This window comes from Canis aureus, chromosome 21 (genome assembly GCF_053574225.1).
Source record: "Canis aureus isolate CA01 chromosome 21, VMU_Caureus_v.1.0, whole genome shotgun sequence".
Taxonomy (NCBI): domain Eukaryota; kingdom Metazoa; phylum Chordata; class Mammalia; order Carnivora; family Canidae; genus Canis; species Canis aureus.
The window spans coordinates 47,589,438-47,615,070 of NC_135631.1; the positions used below are offsets into that span (position 1 = coordinate 47,589,438).

At 38.0% G+C, this 25,633-nt stretch overlaps 1 long non-coding RNA gene across 4 annotated transcripts in view; it reads left to right on the forward strand.

Moving 5' to 3' along the window:
- Positions 1 to 25,633, forward strand: part of LOC144293046 (uncharacterized) — a 70,486-nt gene that overhangs the window by 22,947 nt on the left and 21,906 nt on the right. For all 4 annotated transcript variants that reach the window (XR_013360523.1, XR_013360522.1, XR_013360524.1 and 1 more), the window contains one exon: positions 17,843 to 17,922. This is a non-coding gene — a long non-coding RNA (uncharacterized LOC144293046). The remainder of the gene's footprint in view (positions 1 to 17,842; positions 17,923 to 25,633) is intronic.

Here is a 25,633-nt window from a genome sequence, read left to right on the forward strand (position 1 = left end):
AGATGAAATAGAAAAGTTTGCCTGAGGAATAAGAATTTGAGATCATGGAAAAACCCCAACAGGCTTCAGGAAGTCTACAAGTGCCAGAGGCAGAGGGTGGGCCATTGAGAAGTCAATGGGCAGAACTAAAACCCCTGAGAAAGTGGGGTGTTGTTAGCTCGCTGATGCAGGATTGGTGTTCTCAGAAATGTGTGGCATTGACATCATGCTCTGTAACACATGCTGCTTCCTCTGTGTTCAAAAAACGTAGTCATACAATGTAGTGGAAAGGACCCAAGCAAGAGTCAGTGAATAAATCTTCTGGCTTAGGGTCAGTAGGCACAGGCACTTGGCTTGATTTCCCTTGTTGATCCTTCCTCTCTCCCACTGTCAAGAAAAGTTCTGAGTTGACAAAATAAACCTACCTTAAGCCTAATCTTTTCTCCTCCTAATTTTGTGTAGAAGAGAAGCACAGTATATTTCATGATTAGCATCTTACGGTCTCAGTACTGAAAAACAAAACAAAGTAGAAATTCCTAAGTAGTAGCCCACTATAACAGTGAACAGATAAATGTGACCAGATATGTGAAATAGGTAGTGGTTCAAAGAAGAAAACCTGTGAAAAATAAATGCTCCTGAAAGTCTGTGGAACACATTAAACTGCCAAGAAATGAGAGAAAATCTTTAACAGTATCTGATTCAGGGAGCTATTTTGTGTCTGAACAAGGCATCCATCAGGAAAGATAGCTTTCAAATGGAGAAGATGATTAACAAAGGTTTGTAATGGCATGAGGCAGGAAATACATGTTGAATATTCTAGATATCTGAACCAGTGAATTACTATACCAGACTGAGAAATTGTCCCAGAATTTAGAGTAAAAAATGAGATAAATTTACAGTCAGAAATATAAAGGACATTGATGAAAACCCTATGTCAGTGATACATCCAGCAGAAGACAGACCATTCATAGTAAAAGCAATTACCAAAGGAGTAATGGGAGAGTTTTTCTTGGTGGTGGGGACTTAAAACCCAGGGAAAATTACTTCTCTAAAAATATGATGAAAGTCCTGAATTAAAAAAAAAAAAAATGAAAGCATCAAGATGACAGGGGGAAAAAGTTTGTTTATAAAAGGAAAAATTCAAGTTGACATCAGACTCTCCACAATTTGAAAAATATGGAAGAGAAACGAGCATAGGACTCTTGAGAGAAATATATTGAAACCCAAGAATGTTATAGCCAGACAGGCTATCACTCATATTTAGAGTAATAGAGAAATACTAATAGACACAATAGGACTCCAAATGTTTTCATCCACATTCCTTTTCTGGAAAAAAAAGATTTAAAAAATTGAAAAAGAATTCCAGCTGACTGAGGAATGAAATTATAAAACTAAATAATGAGGATTAAATTTTATAAAAGAAAGTATGATGAATGATTAAAACCAAAGAATCAATATTTAAATCACTATTGTTAATGTAGTGAGAAGTTCAAAATAATATAAAAAATTTAATTCTTTCAAAGAAACAAAACATTTAAAAATGATAATATTCTGGGTAAGAAATCCCAAATTAACCAACAAAGTCTTAGAGTAGGAGTGTGAGTAACTGTTCTCAAAATTATTCATGTTATATGTGTGTATGCAAGGGGTGGGTTCTCAGATATATGTATTTTATTTTTGAAATGAAATATACTTATATATATAGAATTAAAGACATAATAAGATATTTTATGTGTAATTTAATGATTAGTTGGAAAAATGATTTCCAAATTGTAGGGAGTAAGAGAAAGTTTGTATACCTAAGGAACAAATCTGATGACATACAAATAAGATAACAAGCAAAAATTTTTTCATGAAATCATTAAAACTTTAAATCATAAGCAAATAAATCTGGCTAAAATTCGATGAATTTTTACTCCTGGCCCTAACTGCCCCCCCCCTTACCAAAAACTAACCACAGAGATCTTGTCCCTTTAATTCCTTAGCAACCATTTGTCTTTTTTTCAAATTTGGTATATTTTGTATTTACTTTTATTTAATGGAAAGCTTCTTGAAGGAAAACAGATACATTCCCATTCCATATTTCTCCATAATTCTAGTTACATTATCTTCAGTACCATCAGCAGCAGTCAGAAAGTCATAGATACTTCAGAAAGGATTTTTCTGAGTTCTTTTTTTTTCTACTTTTGAAGTTCTTGATAACCTTTTAGTCAGTGTTCCAATCTCACTTGTGAACTTCTACTTGTCCTCCATGTTTCTAAAGGGCACCTATGAGAAATATTAAATATGTTTGTTTAGATATGTATCTATCTGTCATTCATTTGGCAAATATAAAAGGCTCACCTTTTGCCCAGGATTGGGGATAAAATCCAGCCGTCCTGGAGTTTAGAGATTATCCAAAGTAACGTGCCAAGTTATCATTTGATCCCCTGTAGCAGCTGGGCTAGCCCACACAACCCAAAAGTGTGCCTCATTCCTGTGTACTTACCAATGAAATCTTTTCTCCAATTATCTTAAGCTCTTCTGCTCTCCCATTTTTTTATATTCTATTTATTCCATTTGGTATTCTATTATTCTATCCTGTTGGCCACTGTTTTTCTTAAAATTATTTCCCATGATTAACCTGGAATAGTAGCTCCTCAAACCATAATTCTTAGTAATAATTCTTGCTTCCAGTGTCACTACCATGAATGATAACTAGCTGTCCCTGAAGTTTAGCTTCATTCCAAGTGGGTGTGAAGTCCATGGAATGAGCTTTTTATTGGGAGAGCCTAGGTCACTTCCTCTCTCAGCCTACCTGCCACAGAGAGAGGAACTGTCTCTCTGCTTTAAACTTTTGGTTAGGGTCCTCCCAAGTAGAGCCTGGATGCTGAAAAGCAGCAACCGCTGTCTACAGTGCATACACAAATGTATAAATGTCGGTGTGTGAATATTTTAAATGTATGTGTATTGGGTAAATGTTTGTGAACATAGAATATTAAGAATTCATTTATTGATATTTAAACTCTCCTGAGTCCCTATTTCCTTATGATCAAAAGAAGTTTTTAGATTAGACTGTGTTTCATATCATGTTCTGAAGATTAAAATTTTCTGTGGAACTGCCTAAAAAATTACTCCAAAGCCCCTGGGGACTGGGCTCCCCACCATTGCTTCAGTGCACACATGTGTGCTTTTAGTTGTTTTATCGGTTTTTATTAAAAGTGATCTATAGCTCAAAATCTCTGACTAGCACTGTAACAGTTTCTTCCTTCTCAAGGACCTCGGTATCAGCACACCTGGGAACTTCTTAGGGCTGCAGTCTTGCCCCACAATGGACCTTCCAAATTAGAATCTGTATTTTAACAATATCACTAGAGGACTCATCTCAAATTAAAGTTTAAGGAACATTTATTTTACTTGTTGATCCCTGAGGTCCCTTTCATTTATATTGTGGTGCTTTTATATGTATTTGTACAATATATATTTTATCTTTCCTTATTTTGCTTTGTGTTTCTTTCTGGGCACTTTGGTTCAGAGAAAAGGAAATCCATCAAAGATACAACATAAAGAGTTTTTTTGATTAAACATAGTAGTAAGTGCCTATTGGAACTGAACTAGGTTCCAAATTTATTTCATTTCTAGTGATAGTAACTATGGCAGATGAAAGCTATCTGGCATTGTTTGATTATAAATCCCAATTGCTCCCGTAGGAAAAATACACGAGTCCAAGTACCCTATAATTAATGAGAAAAAAAATCTTCCAATGATAGTTCAAAGGATACTGGGAGGGTGGAAGGGAAACATACTAAATATTGATAATGATAAAATCAAGAGAAGATGATGAGTAGTAAAAGGTTTTAGAGTTTACCAAGTATTTGAATATTCAACAACTCATTGAAGTCATTAACAATTCAGGGAGGAAGGCAAGTTAGGTATTTCCAACCACAGTTTACAAATTTAAATAAAGCCTGAACCAGGAAGTCTGTCATAACCATGACTAATGTATATCATTTCTGTCCTGAAGTTGGTCTCTCCTTTTTCTTCCATTTCATATTAAAATAATGTTAGCCCAAGCACAAGTGGGCCATGGAAAAGGATGTTTTCACTATATTCACAATATCTGAAGACATTTTTCCAGTTGCAGAAATGTCTCTTTTTGGTTTCCACTTTTTTTTTTTTTTTAATTTATTAATGAGAGACACAAAGAGAGAGAGAGAGAGGCAGAGACACAGGCAGAGGGAGAAGCAGGCTCCATGCAGGGAGCCCGATGTGGGACTCGATCCTGGGACTCCAGGATCACACCCTGGGCCAAAGGCAGGCGCTAAACCACTGAGCCACCCAGGGATTCCCTCCACTTTTTTTTTTTTTTTTAATGCTTTCTCTGTCATGTTTTTTAAACCTTTTTATTTTCTCCTCCTGCTCTTCTGCACCAGTTTCTGCCTCCCTCTTTTCAACTTCAGCAGCATCTAAGGCCAGACTCTGCTAATTTGCAAAAGCTGGTTCTGCTGCTTGCACATCACCCCTACCCTTGCAGCAGCTTCCTCTTTTCCTGTGGCCACCTGCCTCCCGATCATTCTTGCTGGGGCTGGGGACACAGGGCTCCGTGTGGCTTTGGTCTGCTCTACCTCCTCCTCTCCACCTGGTCCAACCACTGCTCCGCCAGGCCTTCCTCCTCTGCCCAATGTTGTTATGGCAACCGACAGTCAGTGGGCCCAGGAGACACCATGCTGAGCCAAAACTGGCAGGAAGAGACACTGAGCAGCATCTGCGGGGGCTGATAAGGCCAAAGTGTTGGGTTGATCCCCTCTGGTAAGGAAAGAGAGAGAGAGAAACATCGAGATCATATTGGCTCTGGTTGGTCTACCAGGAATGTTTTCTGACCTGATGGAATGGCTGGAAGGCCCTGCATACAGGTCCTGGTTGAGTTACATATGACTTTCTGCTTTGTGTGCCCAAAACTAGCCTTTTGGATCAGCGTCTCCAACATCTCCATCTCTATAACCACTAGAAGAAAGAGAAAAATGAAAATGATTCTAGGTTCTGGGTGTCAAGTGCAGAAGAAAATACTGTTTGCTCTATTAAGTACAACATATTCCTATATCTCAGCTTTATCCAGATTGTTAACTTTGACTATTACAGAGAGGGATAAATGATCATTGTACATTTTAAAATGCACATGCTAGGATTTAATAGGAGTGTTTCTTTTTTGCTGCAAACAAAAACAACCTGTAAAGCAGTTAATGATGGTTGCCTCATATTATCAAAGTATTCCCAAGTACCAAAAATGATGAAGGCATTAAGGAGAACAAGTCTTACACAATCACTCATGATCATTTAGAAAAGTGGAGTTGGAAATAAGGATTTTTAGAAGTCTGCTTCTAGGACTGCAGTGTCCATATCCTACAACACGTGTCTGTGTAGAAGTCAATAATTTAGAATATTAAAATGCTAAAATGAGCAGAGACAGACTGGTTTATCTCTCAGTCCACAAATGAGAAGAGTGTAAGTCAGAAAATGGAAGGGCCTGGCTGTGGCCACACAGCTTTTGAGCTACAGGGCCTATATTTCAGTGATAATACCTTGTTATCTTTTCCTTAACCATGAATTCAACTATAAAAGCTAAAAAGAATTTAGATAAGAATCCTTTGGACCTCAGCTTTTGGGGGAAATTGTGGCATGTACCTAGGACCGTATTCTTATAGGTTCATCACACCATATGGCTGGCTCTGCACCAAATAATCCAAAGCCAGTCAATATACCAGGGATGCCATCTCACTGCCTTTGGGACCTTAGAACCCCTTTCCACACTGATCAGGGAAGAGTTCATTATATTTATCAAACAAAGCAATATACAAATTATTAAATTTAACAGCATAAAAGAATAAAATGACAAAGAGGAGGGAGAAGCAAAGCTAGAGGTGGTTGCAAATATGCTAAATCTTCCATTTTAAAAGTTTAAAGTTAATACTATCAAGGAACATTAAGTAACACATTTATTGTTTAAAAGTTATGATGTTAGCTATCAAATCTTTAAAGAAACAGAAACTGATTAGAACTCATTATCTTTCAGATAAGGAAAAGGAGGCTTAACTTATTTTTAGATTATTTAGACTATTCCATGTGGTTTGAGCTTTAAATATGTTCATGTCCTCATTTATGATTTAAAATCAATCAACACTCTCATCAATAGGGATTCAGTTATGGTACAGTTATAAAATGGAATTGTTGGCCTCCATTGAGAAGAATAGGATTGATCTCCCTATTATAGAACTATGTAGAACTATTATAGAACTTCTCTTAAGAATAAGAGAAGAAATGAAGAAATTAGGTTATGGAATCATATACAGAGCATTACCTATAAAAATACATACCCCTATTTGTGTGTGTGTTTGTAGATTATAAAAAGAGATGTGGAAACACACATACCTAACACTTAGATCTGAAGAGAGAAGAAATTGAGGGACAGGAAATTTTTTAAACTGTATTTGAATGTTTAAGTAATAAAAATATACTAATATTTTGAAATTCAGTATTTTAAAACATGAAATTATAGAACTAAAAGGGATTCAGAAAAAATGTATAGCATTTCTTGATGAAATATATCACAAATATTATAATGTTTATCTAAATTTAGCAAAAACTCTTTTAAGCATAAAATTAGAAAGAGATAAAAATCTTCCTATATAATTTATTTGAATATATTTATTATTTTGGGGGGTGGTATATAAATAGAAAAATAAGAATATTAAGAAAAAATATACAGCAGTAGAATTCAATTTGAAAATAAACAGTAAATGAAGATCTCTCTTTGGAAACTAATGGATTTTGAAATGTAATCATTTTGAGGTTTTGCTTTAAATAACTATAATTTCTCTAAGCACTAAGTGAGATAATTAGGAGATTTTTTTTCCTCCTTCCCCATTAATCCGTTTTACTATCTTGAAAAGTTTAGTGAATGAATATAAAGTCACAATGAAAGCTCTTCTGATGACTATTGTCTTCCATATTTATTGGTAGCTGGGCCAAATCCCAACTGGCTGTGCCCTCTCTTTCTTTTCTCAAACCAACTTTGAATGTCAAGCTCTTTGTTTAATTAACTGAGTGGGACCACAAAGAAAAATAAACAGTAGGCTGAAATTTCAGCTTTAAAAAACTGAAGATTTCATGGTTTTATTTTGTTTTGGGATTTCTTTTCCCCCTTATTTGGTGAAAAGTGTAAAAGAAAAGCAACCTTCAGCTTTAGCTGAAAATTGGCATTTTTGAAGCAAATAAATAGATTATTTTGGTGGACTTAATGTTTCATAATATTCCCTCCATTTATTTCTCAAATTTGAAAAAAATTTAGGCCTACTGGGTTTTCTAATTTTTGCCGAATAGATGACAATTCCTTTAAGTGGTGTGGACTTTAAGTGAGTAGGATATGTGTGTTAGCAAGGGTTCCATTCCATAGCCTTTGGCTAGACTTTTCTTCTTTCCCTTTTCTTACAGAATTTCCTCTCATTTGGGTTAACTTCACATTAGGATTAAGAATACTTTTGAGAAACTATTTACCACTTGTGAATTAGGGAGTGTGAAATACATTATCTTGAGATAAGAGAAAAATTTTAATTTCTAAAGACAACTCTGTAATTTGTCCAGAGCCTTTGGAGCATAGTGGTTTATTAGGAGCACAGTGGTTGTTTCTCCTACCTTACTTAAGCATTATTTTGTAATATAAAATTAGCATATCACTAAGGTGTACAGTCTCTCATTATGTCACCTAGAGGTGAGAATGCCTATTAATATTTCCCTGTATTTTCATCAAGTCTCTTTTAAGTCTACATTGTTTAGTTAAATCATATTATGCAGAGAATTTTATAATGTGCAGTGATCTTGATGTTTCAAGTAATTAGAAATTTGATGTTCTTTAATAAAGAAATACAAATCATCTAAGAAAGTGTATTTTATGGAAATTTGGAGATATTTAATTAGAAAAAAATAAACTACCATCCTGAAGCAGCAACTTTTAGGATTTTGGTATATTCCTTTTCACCTTGTTTGAGTGCCTTTTCCTTTTCCACATGTGACATTATATATTTTCCTGTATATCCTCTATTTTTGTTTTATGTTACAGAATTTTCCCATATCACTAAAATTTTACATTAAAAATCTTTTCATGTGACATTTTTAGTGGCTGCATCATAGTATACCATAATTTAGTAAAGTATTGGGAACTTAATTTTGTAATGGTGTTGTGTGCTTACAAGTGACCTTTGAAAACATTTATTTCATTTGACTGTTTTAACTGGGGGTTCTTTAAGGAGCACGTGAAGAGGGTATACCAGGTAACGGGGGATGCAGGCAGAGCTCTGGGGGCAGGGCCAGGCAGCCATGTGTGAAGGGGGGACAGCTGGAGCCAGTGCCGGGGAGCATTCAGGTCCATCCAGCATAGTGAACTGCTGCAGGACACCAATCTGTCTTCCAAGAGTTCTCGTGCCAGCAGGCTACAGAGCTGAGCAAGAGCGCCCGGAGTTGCTCTGCTCATTTTTAAGTGCAGTTTTGTAATCTGAAAGATTGCCTTGTAAAGCTGGAGGGATTGACCTGGTCTGCGACACCTTAGCAAGTCGTCATGCTGTGGAATGGGAAACCTTGAAATTAAAGCTACCCTGGTGTTCTCCACAAAGACTAAGGACCTCAACATGAGGTTACTCAAAGGTCAGCATTGACTTTGGTTTGTTGTAAATCCCGAGGATAAATTGGGCAGATTGAAGGGTTTATTTTGGATGGTGAAATTAGACATGCATTAGGTCATTTCTTTTTACTTTAACTTTCTTTCAGACTGTTTTCATGTTATGAGGTGTCCACCACTGCTTTTATTGGCTATCATACTATTGTTGATAGAAAAAGTGAATTATTGTAAACGTGCCAGTTCCTATGGTGTTTTGCTATCTAGGTATTTATTCCTTCTTCTCCCTCCCTCCCTCCCTCCCTCCTCACCTTCCTACTTTCTCTCTTCCCTTCCTTTCTCTTCCTTTTCTTTCTTCCCTTTTCCTTTATTTTCTTTATGAGTGGTATAAAATAGTTCTTGTTTAAAGCTCATGAGACTAAAATATGAAAACTAATACAGAAATGTAGACTTGAGGGACACCCGGGTAGCCCAGTGGTTGAGCGTCTGCCTTTGGCTCAGGTCATGATCCTGGGGTCCTGGGATCAAGTTCCACATTGAGCTACCTGCAGGGAGCCTGCTTCTCCCTCTGCCTATGTCTCTGCCTCTCTCTGTGTGTGTCTCTCATAAATAAATAAATAAAATCTTAAAAAGAAAAGAAATGTAGACTTTAGTTTGAATAATTTGATCTCACACATTTAACATCTGATATCTCCATTGAAATGGCTGAAGAAATAGGAAAAAAAAAAAGAAAGATTGGATTAGGCATTCAAGGAAAAAGCAGAAAACACTCGTTATTCACAGAGGGAATTCAGGAATGTGGAATCCACATGAGACCTAACATAGGTGAGAATGAACCAGCCCGACTTGGCCCTTGCGAAGGAAAAGCCTATGTGGGACTTATTAAAAGGACAGAAACCCATAGATAAGGGAGAAATCCCTAAGATAAGACAAGAGGGAGTTGGAGATGATAATAGGCTAGGGGAGGCCAGAGGGAATTTCTGACTTTACAATTTCAGTACCCAGAACCATAGGCCACGGCCATCTCCCCCTTGTATGCTTTGCCTCAGTGGTGTTCTAACGGTAATGAGACCATTGAGAGAGTGGGCTCCATTTGGGAGTAGTTGTTTACAGTGAGGGCCAGGGACCAATGCCCCAGCTATCTTTGGGCTACCACAGAGATTTGATTACAACAACAACAACAACAACAACAACAAAAGTAACTTTCCTTTAGCCAGAACTTGAGAAAGTGGCAGATCTGCCTTTGATTTGGTGAGGAAAGCCCGTTGAGTGTGACTGAAGCAGGAGCTTGCCACTGGGTCCGCTCACTAAGACAGTCCTACCAGTTAGAGAGGCCGGTGGTGCCTGTGAACCCCGGGTCGCAGCCGTGGATCCTTCTGGTTCTAGTTTGCTCACCAGCAGTCACAAATGAAAAAATGGACTTTGAATAAAGTTAAGCTGTTGAAAGTAAAACCCCTCTGCTTTTGTTAGGGGACTGCACATTATATACTGGAACAATTTCTGGTACCTCTTTTATCAGAACTAAACAAACATGATTGTCATGTTGAGGAGGAGTAAACTGCAAGGAGAAAAACATTGTTTTACTCCCAGCTTTGTGGAGATACAGGTAACAAATCTGTAAGATATTTAAAGTGTACAACATGATCTGATGCACATATTTATTGTGAACCATTTCCCCCATTAGATTAATGAATAATCTATCACCCCAGACATTTGCTTTTATTCTTTTGGTGAGAACATTTAAGTTCTACTTTCTTGGGAAATCTCAATTGCACCAATAGTATTATCTATTATAGTCACCATGTTATACATTAGATGCTCAGAGAGACAAACATGGCCTGGTATCACTTATTGAACTCCTTAACAGAGTAGAAAAGTGGTTGCCCCTGGCTGAGGGGTGGGGGCAATAACAGAAAGTTTGGTAAAAGGGTACAAAGGTTCAGCTATAAAAACGTCACTCTTTGGGATACCTGAGACGGAGCCCTTTGTTGGGGTCCATGCTCAGCGGGCCTTCTCCCTGTCCTGGTGCCCCTCCCTCTGCTGCTCATGCTCACTCTCTTGCGGGCAAATAAATATATAACATCTTAAAACATAATAAAACAATAAAATGTCATTCTTATAAAACATTAATCCAAACATAGGCACCAAACTAAGGAATTTGGAGCAAATATGCCCCAAAAAAGTAAACCTACTAAATATTAACAGGAAAATGTTATCTTTTAAATATGTCTAATTGTTTTCTGAATTGTTGCTTAACTGCACCAATTACATAAAAGAAAACTTGCCTTCAGACTTATAAAATTTCCCAAATTAAAATGCAGCCGAGGCACTGAAGCATAGATTCCACACTTCAGGAAAATAAATTAGTGAAATAGAAGTCCAGCTCTCAAAATATTCTGTAACTTAGAGGAGAAGCCTGAGATAATTCTGATAGTGAAAAGTAAGGAATAAGGAGGAAATACTTAGGAAATAAGAATATTTATAATGGAAAGTTGTCTTATTCACAAGGCACATAAAAAAGGAGCAAAAAATTATTAAATCATTGAAAAAAAGCTCCTGAGTTGAAAAATTGATTTTAGGATATATCAGAAGAAAAAAATCAATTAAGAGAATTGGACATAAACCTATCTGGGTGGAATACTGTACTTTCTGGTAATGTAAAAATCTATGAGCATCCAACAGAGAAAAATAAGTTCTAAACAAAAAGAGGAAAAGGTAGGGTTAGCACCAGACATCCCTGTAGCAATAGGGCTAATCAGCTAATAGGAGTCACCCCCGCAATCCTCAGTGAAAATAAATATCTTCAATCTAAAATTCTACTTTCATTGGAATATCATTCATGTATGAAAGCAACAGCAACACATTCCCAGTCATGAAGGTTCTACAGAGTGATGCATTTCTTCTTCTTCTCCTCCTTCTTCTTCTTCTTCTTCTTCTTCTTCTTCTTCTTCTTCTTCTTCTTCTTCTTCTTCTTCTTTCTTCTTCTTCTTCTTCTTCTTCTTCTTCTTTTTTTTTTTTTAGATTTTACATATTTATTCATGAGAGATGGGGGTGGGGGCAGAGACACAGGCAGAGGGAGAAGCAGGCTTCATGTAGGGAGCCTGACATCGGACTTGATTCTGGGTCTTCAGGGTGCTAAACTGCTGAGCCACCCAGGCTCCCCTGCATTTCTTCTAAGTAAATAAATACAAGTCATACATTCTAAAATAAGGATTTAACTTTGTCATATACCAGCAATAACCAGTTTAAAACTAGAATAGTGAAAGATATTTTTATTAGGTAACCAAAGTATAAGGTAAAATATCTAGTAGTATGTTTAGTGCAAGGTGTACATAATATGCACACTAAAATAATACCATCCATTCAGCAAATACTTATTTAATACTTCCCAAGTTTCCAACATTGGGAACATAATTGAGAGACACACAAGAAAACTTGAATAAATGAACACCATGCTCCTAAATAGGAAATTTAGCATTGAAAATATATCAGATATCCCCCAAATCTTTCTATCATCTATCATTTATCTGTCTACTAATTAAACTCTAATATGGGTTATCTTAGGATTGAGATATTTATGCAGAAGGATTACTTAATATATAATGGGAAAGATTTTGAAAAAATAAGACTAATTTTTGAGGAAGAGGTGCAGATAATTGTTTTTAAATTATAGAACTTGCCTTTTAAGATTTTATGTATTTGAATGATGCTGAGGCTCAATCCCAGGATCACAGGATCATGACCTGACCTGAAGGCAGACACTTAGCTGACTGAGCCACCCAGGCGCCCCTAATTATGGAATTTTCATAATTAAAATAGTCTAGTGCTGGGGCACGTGGGTGACTCAGTTGGTTAAGCAGCCGACTCTTGATTTTGGCGCAGGTCATGATCTCCGGGGCCTGGGATTTAGCCTGGCACCAGGCCCTGGGTTCAGCAGGGAGTCTGCTTGAGGATTCTCTTTTCCCTCTGCCTTTTCTACTCCTTCAAAACACTCTCTCAAAAAAAACAAATAAATCTTTAAAAAAAATTCCAGTATTGCTATGAGCCCAGGACAAAAGAGAAATAAAATACAACAAAGTTTTAAAAAAGCACTGAGTGTTATGGGTATATTACTGTCATTTTAGTATTTGATTAAAATGTTCTTTCAAATTGGTGGGAAGAAATAATACATTATTCATATAGATAGTTTGGCTACCTGATTAAAAAGAATAATAACATGTACAGACAGTCCCTGACCTACAATGGTTCAACTTAAAGATATTTTGACTTTACAATGGTGTGAAAGCTAGATGCAGTCAATAGAAACCATACTTGGAATTTAAAATTTGAATCTTTTCACTGAATTGGTGATATTTGGGATGATCCTCTCTTGTGATGCTGGGCAGGGCAGTCTTAGTCTGCCATTCTATCATGAGAATAAACAACTAATACACTTACAACCATTCTATTTTTCACTTTCAGTGCAGTAGTACAGTACAGTGTAATAATCAATAAGTTACATATGCTATTCAACTTTTTTTTATATATAAAAGAAGCTTTTTGTTAAATGATTTTCCCCAACCGTTGGCTAATGTAAGTGGTCTGAGTACATGTACAGTAGGCTAGAGTAAGCTATAATATTTGGTAGATTGAGTGTATTAAATATATTTTCAACTCATAATGAGTTTATCAGAATCTAACCCCATCATAAATTAAGAATGTCTGTAAATGGTAGAAAAATATTGATGAATATTTCTCTAATTCCTGAGTGAAGAATTATTTTTTAAGCATGACTCCAAAGTTACAAGCTACAAAGGAAAAGACTGGTGGATTAAACGATCATGATAGTGACACCTAACTGTCCAATCTAAGCCTCCTTTTTGCATAATACAGAGTGATCACTGGGAAGCCGCTCTCTACCTAGCTACGTTTTCCAATACGCTTGCATCAAGGGAGGCCACATGGAACATATGTCTGTGAAGGGGTTACTTCTGGGCCAAGGTGTACATGGAGCTCCACATTCTCTACACTTGTTTGCCAACTGTATACCTAGGCATCACATCCTACCACATTTTGTGGAACTTCAAAATGAAAAAACTCAGGCCTCACTTCATTCAAGAAAGCTGCCTACTGACCAAGAAATTGTAGCACATCCATATACAATGGAATCTGATTCACTAATAAGATGGAATGCATATTATTATTTGTATCAATAGATCATTCCAAATGTCCATCAACAGGTGAATGAAAAACAAATTGTGTTATCTCTATAGCTAAACACTCATGAGCCTTTTTTGTAGAAACTCTTAAGTTTTAAATGAAAGATTAAGACAGAACCAAAAGCACACATCTATTTATTCCAATTGTTTTCTCTGAAATAATGCTACCATTGTCTTATAGATCAGTTGCTTAGACCATAGGAAGGAGGCCAAAGGGAAGATCTGTGTTCTCTTTGTGGTCCACTTAGCTTTGATTTCATGTTGCTCATGTGGCAAATAGAGATAATAAACCTGTAGGGTTTATGTGAATCCAGAAATAATGTTTATAAAGTAACTGGTAGAGAATAAATAAAGGCAGATAAAATGATCATCACCATTATTAGTGCTATTGTCATAGCAATACTTTCTTTCCAGTTGATTAAAAAATTACTAACAAAATGAGTAAATATGAATTTTGGGTGAGCCTTAATCTTGTTCTTAGATGTTTCGATGACTGTCTTGGAGGTTCACTGTGTTTTGCACTGGGGAGGGAAGCAGCCATCTCTGTTCAGGGATGCTCCCCTGTTTCATAATGGTTTGATTCATATCTAGAGCTCAGAAAGAAAGGATGAGATTAAGATGAGTGGGGTTAGGAATGACTGTTGGCAATGGGAAGGATTGAAGTCAGGGTCAAGGTCACTTCTAGCTATAAAATCTTTGAGTACCTTCTCTCTTAACAAATGTTTTTTATTTTCCAAAGCACTCCCCTCAAATGGGTATGATCATTATTCTGGCAACACTCAGTTCCATGTCACATGCAATTGGACATGTTAGGTTATAGTAACCTCTGGAATAGCCCTAGACACATCAAATCCTCTTTTTATATGTTTTTTCTTTGCACTGCACCAGCCTTTCACCCAGTTCTCATAGCAGAAAACACAGGAGTCAACCACACCTCCATTTTTTTTTTTTCACTTATAAAGACACAAACATGTACAAACATAGATACACAGAATAAATCACCAAGGTGCATTTTAGGCCAAGCTCTCATCATGCCCACTGAGACTCTCCAACCCTGGGCCACTCTTATCTCTTGCTTAGATTACTTTTCTTCCTTCAGTGGTGATCTCCCTAGAGCCTATTCTCCATACTACAGCTAGAGTATTCTTTTGAAAATGCAAATCATCATTTCCCTGCTTAAAATATTAGCTGGGGATCCCTGGGTGGCGCAGCGGTTTAGCGCCTGCCTTTGGCCCAGGGCACCATCCTGGAGGCCCGGGATCAGATCCCACGTCGGGCTCCCGGCGCATGGAGCCTGCTTCTCCCTCTGCCTGTGTCTCTGCCTCTCTCTCTGTGTGTGTGACTATCATAAATAAATAATAAAAAAAATTAAACCTTAAAAAAATAAAAATAAATAAAATATTAGCTGGCTTTCCATTTACAGTATTTAAAAATCTCAAAACACTTAAAATCTTACTGGCCCACCTCTCTGACTCCTTCACTATTCACCCTTTGATAGTTGGCCCCACCCTTATTTACGTATTTCCTGTCACCTAAAGATGCTGGTGCCTCTTAGTTCCTGGGTCTTTTCATGTACTCTTCCCTTTACCTAGCATACACTGTTGTGATGGCCAAGGGTTGGCAGTGGGGTCATTGTGATGGTTAATTTAAGTGTTAACTTGACTGGTCCAAGTGATGCCCAGATAACTGGTAAGATACTCTGGGAGTATCTATGGGGCATTTTTGAAGAGATTAGCATTTGTATCAGTAGACTGAGTAGAGAAAAACATCCTGCCCTATGAGAATGGGCATTATCAAATTGGTTAAGGGCTTGAATAGAACAAGAAGGCTGGGGAAAGGTGAATTTGCTCTTTGCTGACACATCTTCCTTCTCTTACCCTTGGACACTCCTGGTTTCTAGGCATTTGGATTTGGACTGGGACTTACACCATCATCAGTCCTGGTTCTCAGACCTTTAAGCTGGGACTGAATTATACTACTGGCTTTCCTGGTTCTCCAGCTTACAGATTACAGGTCATGGAACTTCTCAGCTTTCATAATTTCGAGAACCAATTCTTATAATAACTCCAGATATATCTATATCAATGTATCCTATTGGTTCTGTTTTTCTAGAGAACACTAATACAGTCACAGATCTCAGCATAGGAGTGTCATAGGTTTCTTTAGATATGCGTATCACCAAGAGATACACGCACATTTAGGTCTAACTGATAAGATTCTTTTATTGCCAGCTTCCTCACCCAGAAAAGGGCATTCCCTGGAGCCAGAAGGTGTGGCCCAGAGAGGAAGCACTGCACTTCTTTTTCCATCCCTTACTGGAAGTAGCTGTTGTTACTCTTGGCCCCACACTTAGTGTGCCCAACTGGTTTACCTCTTTGATTCAACCTCACCCATTATTTCTGCATTCAAAAATCCAAACCAACATAATATCATAACAAGGACTTCATTTTTTTGGTCCTTGAAATTTCTACTAATTCAGTCAATCCTATGCTGATGATCTAAATGGAATTTCAGTTTACAGTTAAAAAAAATGTGAGGAAGTCAGGTCCAGGAGGAATTTCTCAGGATTCCTACTGACTCAGCATTCTCTACTTCCCAATCCTACCTGGCTGTGTCTCACTTATTCCTGGGCCCTCAGTTTTGATATTTCTTCTTCCTGTAAGATTTCCCTGACCTCCCACCATTGGTCCTTTAGGTTTTCCCACCAAGTGTTGCTAAACATCGTGATTTCCCTGTAACATTCTCCATTCTCTAATGCTTTGTTTTTTTGCCTGTGCTCTGAGCTCCCTGAAGGCAGAACATGTGTTTTGTTAAAGCCCTCACTGAATCCACAGATCCTGGCATATGGTAGCTACACAATAAATATAGCTGAAAAAATAAATACAACAAATTGTGGCAAGAATGGAGATTACATTAAAAGTTTATCTCCCCTTTTCCCCTTTATCCCCAGGAGACCCCATCCTCCAGAATTCAAAGAAGAAAGTTGAACCCTTCTCACATTAAGCCTATCTTAAAAGCTGCTTTTAGAAACTCCAGTGCACACTCACACACCATTATATGTTATTTCAGGCTGGTGTAATAATAAAACTGTCAATCCTATGAATAAGAACTGTTTCTTTACTTGGATTCTTGCTCATGTTCGTGTATATTTATGTATTACTAGAAAAGCAGCATTCTTAAGATTTCTTAGATGGTTTGATAAGATATGACTCTACTTTTCCCAGCTTTTCTTATTATAAGAATCTTTAACAAGCTCTTTAAACAGTTCGCACATGCTACCTTACATTTTTATGTGATGTATAGTGGAATAATTTTTTAAAAGGATTTTAAAAAATATAATGCTTAAATAATGAAACTATTTCTACTTGTTTTGGTAAGGAATCATTATCAATGGATACTATTTATAGGGCAGAATTTTTTTTTCATCATATATCTTTAACTTAAAATACCTCTTTATTTAGGGGTGTCATCTAGGTTTTTGTTGCTGTTAGCAAAAAAAGTTTCTGATGTTTACCAATCTAACAATTTAATGCCTAAATTCATGTGACCTGAATTAAAACAGTTTAAAATTTAAAAACATTTAAAATCATTAAATGAAGATGCTTGGCTTTACAAAGGGCAAAAGTCTTGTTTATGAGATCACAGGGAGAGCCAGCTCTTGGGCGCCCTATCCTGGTTACCAATGACTGCTTTATTGATCTTAGCTAGAAAAGTGAGCAAAGGGTAGTGGCTCCTCCTGGGTATTACAGACTAGTTCTTGTGGGAGAAAATAGCAACAAAGTGATCTCTAGCTCCCCAGAAAAATGAGAAATGATAGGGGAAAAAATGGAGACAAAAAAGAAAGGAGATACGGAATTGCAGAGAGCTGACTTAGTCTGGGTCCTCCCCCACTCCTCTACCTCCTCCACCACCTTCTCCAGGCTCTTCTCTGTCTAGCATTGTTGACCATGATGAACATTTGGAAGTCCAGTGGGACAGCAGAGCACAATGATTAGTACCTTTCCCATCCCTTTTCTTGCAGCATCCGGATGCCCTAGAGCATCGTATTCCAGTGGGCTCACAATGTGCAGGAGTTTGATGAAGCTCATCATGAAGGACAAGGTAAGTGTTACATTTACAACTAAGAGGAGGCACTGATAGCCCCAGAGGCCAGGCTATCTGCCAAAACCAGAAAGAAGGCAATGGTGTTCTAAGACACAACCAACCAAAGAATCGTACCATGTCCTTTCTTATCCCTGGTATTTTCCTGTAGTAGCTAACCTCTCACACTAAGAACGATGACAGAAGGAAAGGGAAAAACAGCTCCCTGTATCCTCCCCATCCTTCCTTCCTCATCAATAGGCCAGAAGCAGAGAGTGTTGGTAAAATGTGTACATATCAAGAAATAAAAACAACTGCGTTCATTTTATCCAGCATTTCCACTGTTCTGGTAAGAATGAAATACATATGCACACATGAGGTATGGATTATGAATTGTGTAATTTTGGTGATTTCGTGTAGGAGTTAAATGCTCTTATATTTGCTTCTAAAACTCTCATTGCCCAATAGTAAAATTCATGTTAGTAATTAAAATTCTTAATTTTTCTTTACTCTAGAACAACATTAAGTCACAAATAAAAACAATACAACTTAAGAGAGACCATGGAAAAAAGTTTTAATGGTACTTTTTCCTATTTTTTTGAAGAAGTCCTGTATTTTCATTTTGTACTGAGCCCCACAAACTATGACTCTGGCCCTGCTTGAGAGAAAAGGAGAATGAAAAGACAGAGCTTGGCTGTGGTGGCCAGAACTGGGCCTTACCCCCAGCTTCTGTGTCATTTCAGGGTCTGGAGCCATCACTCTCTTGTCTAGCCTTGATTTCTCAGCAGCTCCTGATCTCCTTATCCAGAGAAGCCATGCTCACTTTGATGCTGGAGCACTCCCTCTATTCCTGGCTCCAGTTGTAATTTAGCAGCTTCCAAAGGAACATAGAGATCTCTGGACATTTTGCATCCATCCATCCATCCATTCATTGTGATATGCCAAGCATTCTTTTTCTTCTTCTTTTTTTTTTAAAGACATTTATTTATTTGAGAGACCATGGAATGTACGTGTGTGCACATGTACACAAGCAAAGGGAGAGGCAGAGAGAAAGGGAAAGAAGCAGACTCTGCAGAGCTTGGCACAGGGCTCCATCCCACAACCTGAGACTACCACCCCAAGATGAGCCAAAATCAAGAACCAGAGGCTCAACTGACTGAGCCACCCAGGTGCCCTGCCAAGCACTCTTCTATTAAACTGCTATAGACCGAATTGTGTCCTCTTAGAATGTATATGTTGAAGCCCTAATTCCCAGTGTGATGATATTTGGAAGTGGGGCTTTTAGGAAGTAGTTAGGACCAGACAAGGTCATGAGGGTGGGATCCTCAGGGAGCTTACTTTCTCTGTCTCTGTCTCCCCACCTCTCTCCCTTCCTGTCCTTTTACAAGCTCACTCGCTCTCTTTGCCACATGAGGATACAGAAAGAGGCCAGGAAGAAAGAATCACCCACCTATGCTGGCACACTGAACTCAGACTTCCTAGCCTCCAGAATTGTGAAAAATAAATTTCTGTTGTTTAAGCCACCCAGTCAACGGCAGTTTGTTATAGTGGCCCAAGCTAACTAAGACAGAAACAAATGTGGCTCCTGTTTTCTGGCAGAAATGGACATTGATGAAATGAACACAAAATTAAATACAAAATAAAATTAGAAAATGCTATAAGGAAAACCAACAGAGTGCTAAGGAAAAATATGAGGGTGACCTGATCTGGACTGGAATATCATGGAAAGGCGGTGATAATGTAAAGAACAGTGCTCCAGGGAGAGGGAACATGTGTGAAAGTGGAAGGAGTTTTGTGTGAAGCAAATGGGTAGGAGGCCTGTGGAAACAGCAGGGGAGGGCATTGGTGGACTCTTCTTGCGCTCTTGTTTCTTACCTGTGGTTTCATTTTATACTTTCCGTATAACTCTATGTGATCGAGCAAGCCATAGTAAATGAAGTACAGACTAACCATAATTTCTGGACTCAAAACCACAGCACAAAATCAATGAAGTGCAAATGCCCCAAGGACTTTGACACTTTGTGTTTGATTTGCGCCAGGTCGCTTTCCTCTTGGTATATGGGTTATTGCATCATAACAGGACGGGAGCACCTTTAAAATGAGAGGCAATACAGGACCGAGTCAGGCCTCAGGCCTAACAAAGGATAGAAGCTCAATAGCCAGTATTAATACTAATAAGAAGAGGTCAGGACTGAATGTTTGACATCTAAACTTTTAACAGCCTGGGACCCATAGTTGTGCTTTTGAGCTATACCAGCCACTCAGTTTATTCTGTGTATCTTGTGTTGTTACTAAACACCAAACATTGTGCATTTAGTATCTGGATAAGCTAAATATTCTCAGGGGCTTTATGTGTCAAGTGCAAGATGAAGCTCTTCAGTCCTGCAAACTAAACCTTAAATAATCCATTTAGCTAGTCATTTAACAAATACTGACTGAATACTTATTATGTACTAGGTATCATTTTAGGTACTGGGGTAAAACATTGCGTTATCATTCCAAAAGTAGTGCCTAACTTCTGAAACGATACCATCTGATCAGTCTTGGAAACCACAACACCAGTTTTCATTACAAAACAATGGTCTTATACATGGTCATATACATGAAGACCAAGCATTGAGCCAAATTTTATACTCATTGTTTAGATCTATTTTCTGTAGATGCCTGGAATGTTTTTCTCCCATGTGCCAGCTTGGAAAACTCCTCCTCCTCCTGCAAGAATAATTTTGAGTTCTCATTTGTTCAGTTCAGACTATCTCAGTGCCCCTTAGATAAAGCACCTCTTCTTTAATCATATCAAATTATCCACTGTTCCATTATAGAATGTGTCACATTGTATTTCATAGTCTAAAAGTCACTTAGGAGCCGTACAGTGAGTGTCCCCCACGCAGCTAGTGTTTGGTGAATTAAAACTTAATAGAAAAATAGTAGTTAAATGCGTGAGTTTGTTTAGTGTTAAGATGGGTACCTTATACCTCAAGTAAATTTTTAATCCTTGAACATATGTAATCAAATTGTCTGTGAGCCTATTGCACTTGTACTCAATAGGCTACACCCAGCATCTCAGTATGAAAAAAGCAGTGGCAACAAAAGGAATCATACAGAGGTTTGCAAAAGTTATTCTCAGTTTATGGAGGTTAAGTTGGATCTACTGAAACAAAATTTTGAAAAGGAACTACTAGGTTGTGTGTGTTTTTTTTTTAAATTTTTATTTATCTATGATAGTCACAGAGAGAGAGAGAGAGAGAGGCAGAGACATAGGCAGAGGGAGAAGCAGGCTCCATGCACCGGGAGCCCAATGTGGGATTCGATCCCGGGTCTCCAGGATCGCGCCCTGGGCCAAAGGCAGGCGCCAAACCTCTGTGCCACCCAGGGATCCCCTACTAGGTTGTTTTGTAAACAAAACTTAAAATGCCTAGAAATAAAATTTTAGATTTTAAGCAATATTTTGAACCATTTAAGGAAGATTTGCAAATAAATGAAAGCCTTCAACCAAATTCAACCTGCCGAAGAGTTTTACTTTACATGTTTAAAAGAATGAATTGCACCCGAGTCTCCTTAGGTAGGGCCTGCATTCCCTTGTTTGGCCACCAACTCTACTATTCTCTGTTGCCCTGAACCCTGCATTTAAGTGACTGAAAGCATTTACATTTGAGTCTGGTCCTTGCAAGTTCCTCTCTGTCTTCAGGCAAAAAAAACTGTCTCATTCTACAGAGAACTCAGCTTAACTTAAAACTGTTAAGATAATGCTATAGCTAATTATAATGAGGACAATTTTGTGGTTTGGTATAAATCAGGATTTGGAAAGAGAGGACATAGAACATACAAACAAATCCCTTCCCTGTAATGAAATATAAAACAGGAAAAAAAATCTAGATGTTAAAAGCTATAATTCTTTGAATTCCTAAAATGTTAAGAAAATCATAAGGCTTTTTAATCAATATTTTGTCTATAGCACTCACTATTGCTAAATGAAGTCATCTCTTAAAGCTGTTAAAAAAACAAAAACTCATTACAAAAATGAGTAACTTTTAGATATCTTATTGGCTTTATTTAATTATTCATGAATCAGGCACCATCTAATCTAGCAGATAGCAAAGAGCTAGGAGGCGCTATACAAAAGGAAAGACTTCTAGGCAGAAGGGAGCTGGAACAAGGTTATTATACAAGACTGAAAAGAAGATTGTTTATTACAAGGTTACCTTCTTTTAAGGGATGGCAAGGGTCTATGAGGCAGATGACCTAACTAATGCTGACTAGGTGATTCCTGATTGACTGGTTTAAGACTACATTTGTGAGAGAGCCAAAACTAATTAAGTCTTGGCTTCGTGATGCCCACTATAACATACTTCATTTGGGGCCTGTTTTGTTTTTAACAAATCAGAACCTTGCAATAGGGTACTGCTTTGCTAGTTAAAGACAGGGTGCTAACTAGGTGGAGTAGAGCTTCATTTACCAGGAATGAAGCTCTCTCTGAGTGGGAAGTCACCTATGAGTAGTACCTAATGAAGACCAGCAAGGAGCTCTTGCAGCAGCCCAGTGTCCAAACCACACAGTGCTGATCTGGGACCTGTGCTTTCTTCCTTCCTCTTGCCTTCTCACCTGCCCAGGGGGAGTCTCTGCTCCCAATTTGCCTTCCTGGGGGATACAACACCACTGAAACTCTAAGTGTGTAGCTACATATGGTCAAGCAGCCCCTGAACCCCGGGTCTGCTCCCTCCCTCTTTCCCTCCTTTTGGCTCAGGCTTTGCTTTGGTGACCCATGTTACCCTGCTGATTCCTGACCTTGGCCTGTGTTCCATTTTTAGCCTTGCTCTTCCCAGATGGGCACCCTGCTAACTGTCATATGTTTTCAACTTCTGGTTGGTCTTATAATCTTATTTTTATGCATTGGGAAATAGGTTATACCTAGTTACTCTGTCCCTTACTATAGTAAAGCTCCATGATGGAAAAACTAGTCCAAAGATTGATACTAGAGAACTTCAGAAATAATACCAGAATACTTCAGAAATGGTACTCAGATACTTAGGAAATGACCCCAGAATATTTTAGAAATAATGCTAGAATACTTCAGAAGCATCAGGGTAACATTGGGATTATAAAAACATTCAAATACAGAATATAAACAGGATGATTTATCCACAAGAGGATCACTTTTGTACATTTTTCTGGGTAGAACTACTTGATGGTATCACCTATCGCCTACAAGGCAGGGCCATGACTTATGCCTAACTCACTGCACCTGTAATGTTCAGTTTTTATGCATGTAGTCATTCATAGAGTTGAACTCACTGATTTGAATTGAGTATACAGAACTTATTCACAGGTGGGTATCAACTAGTGGGTCTTCTACCCCTGAGGCAGTACAAAGGGTAATGCTTTCTTGTGAGAGCAGGAGAAATTCAGATGGGGTGATGAGTAGAAATAATTAAGTGGTCATGACTCTACCGTATAATTAGTTTTCCTTGAGCATGATCCTGGGTATTAGGCTGAAAGCCTAAAATTGATCGAGGAGAGTGACTCCAGAGAGCCCTAAAATCAATATCATGCAAGAAAAGTTGGGAATAGTAATAATAGCTACACTTCTTTTATTGAGCCCCCACGAAGAGTTACGAACCACACTTGACATTTTATTCATATATTACATTTTTAGACTTCATGAAAGTGCAACTAAATAGAGACTATTATGACCATTTTATGGGAAAGGAAACTTACACTTGATACAGGAACAGAGATTCACACCCATGTCTCTCTAGCATGATTCCATATGCTTCTAGCTTTACCAGGTTGCCCCAATTATATTAGCAATTTAAAAGCAGTGGCACTGGGAGTCAGGGAAGGAAAGCGTCCATCTGATTGTGATCCAAACACCAGAAAGGCAAGAAAGATAAAAATAAAGAGGAAGAAGGAAGGTAGAATAGAGGGCAAGGTAGGCATTTGGGAACAGCTTTCACAAAAATAGAAGAGCAATTAAATTGATGTCTTCCAAAATGGTCTGGACTCACACACCTACAGCCCTGGCCGCTCTGTTTTATCTCATTAAATGCCTGGTTATGGATGGGCAGGTTTGCCATCTGTTTAAATAATAATTTTCTGTTCTCCATGAACTGAGCTGCAGTGTCGAGGACAATTAAAGCGTCACTGCCATCTCTCTCGGCAGGAACTCTGATATCGCAGGGCCATCGTGCCACCACCACACTGGCATCCGCTCCCGGCTACAGTTTCACTGCTTTCCCACCTAACCTTCCCACCAGAGCTAAGCCTTCCTGGCCAAGATGCAGGCTGTACAAGTATGAACGCCCACTCAGAAAAGAACAGAAGACAGATTAGGAATAGTTCCAGCACCCTCCTTCTTGGCAACCCCAGAGTGACGGATGTGACTTCCTGTGAAATCTAATGATAAGCTATTTTCAAAAATTCAGTTTAAAATTAGTGGGCAATGATGGGGTTTGTTTGAAAAGTGACACGCTTGGAACTAGAACTGGAAAAGAAGTCAAGTGGCTGCACATCTGACAAAGGAAAGAGATCCAGGTTATAAATTCTTTGGGGACACCCTAAGAGAGGGACCAGAGTGGCAGCTGCCGCTGGAGGGGATGAGTGGAGGTGCACCTCCAATTTGTGGCTTTGGAATGGGAAGGTGGGCATTTTTGTTACCTGTTTTAAGTCAGGAAAGCATCATACAGTGACAAGAAAAATAAAGGCTAATATTTATTGGGCAGTAACTGTGAACTAAGCACTGTGCTGAGTACTTTATTAATTAATCAATGCGTATGATCCTTACAACAACCCCAGGATAGAAGTATTGTCATTATGAGCATTTATGTTTTACAGATGAGTGAACTGAGGTTTAGAGTTTCACTGACTTATCTGATGTGTAAGTGAGGTGGAATTTTAATTTTAGCAGTTTTTCTTCAGATTGTTTCTGTTGGGAAACCAATAATTTATTGTCCAGACTAGAACACTTTTAGAAGTGAAATATGTTGTTCTTGGTAATTAAGCTAGTATAAGCAGCAAAAGTTGGGCCTGCCCAGAGCCAACTGCCCTGGGAAGTACAGTCAGCCTGCTCACACTGCTTCCCTGGTAAGTCAAATAAGAGGAGGAGTATATATGACAATATCTCAGAAAAGTCTCTATTTACTGTTTCCTGGTACATTGCAGCAGTCTCAATTGTGCTTTTAGCATTTAACATTTCTCAAGGATCCAGACCCCTTACGTTGTTTGCCCCATCCCAGGACCTTTCTTAAAAAAAATGTATCAAGACCCATTCAACAAGTTTTGACAACACCATGAAAGAAGAGAATACGTCTCGATCTACTTGCATGTTTCCTGAGAATTGGCACCTCACAACCCTATAGTGTGTGTATCTATATTTACATATCTATACACACTTGCATATGTGTATATATATATTTATATTTGAAATGTCCTTTTCATAAAATTTGCCACGTTGATGTTTCTCATTTCCACTATACTTCAAACACGGGTTTGGGTTGTTCAGATATATTTCAACAAATGGTCTAATGTTGATTCTTGTCACTTGTTTAGGGTTAAAGCTGAGTTTGGATTTGATTTTCCTTCTGCTATGACTGTGCCCCTAGTGCATTCTACCAAAGATTTCTGTGGTCTACAGAAGAAACCCCAATATTCTAGAATGAGCATCTATAATCCTTACAGGCAAGAAATTCATTGTGAATGAGGTCAAATGGAAGGAGGAAAAAGTATAACAGTATCA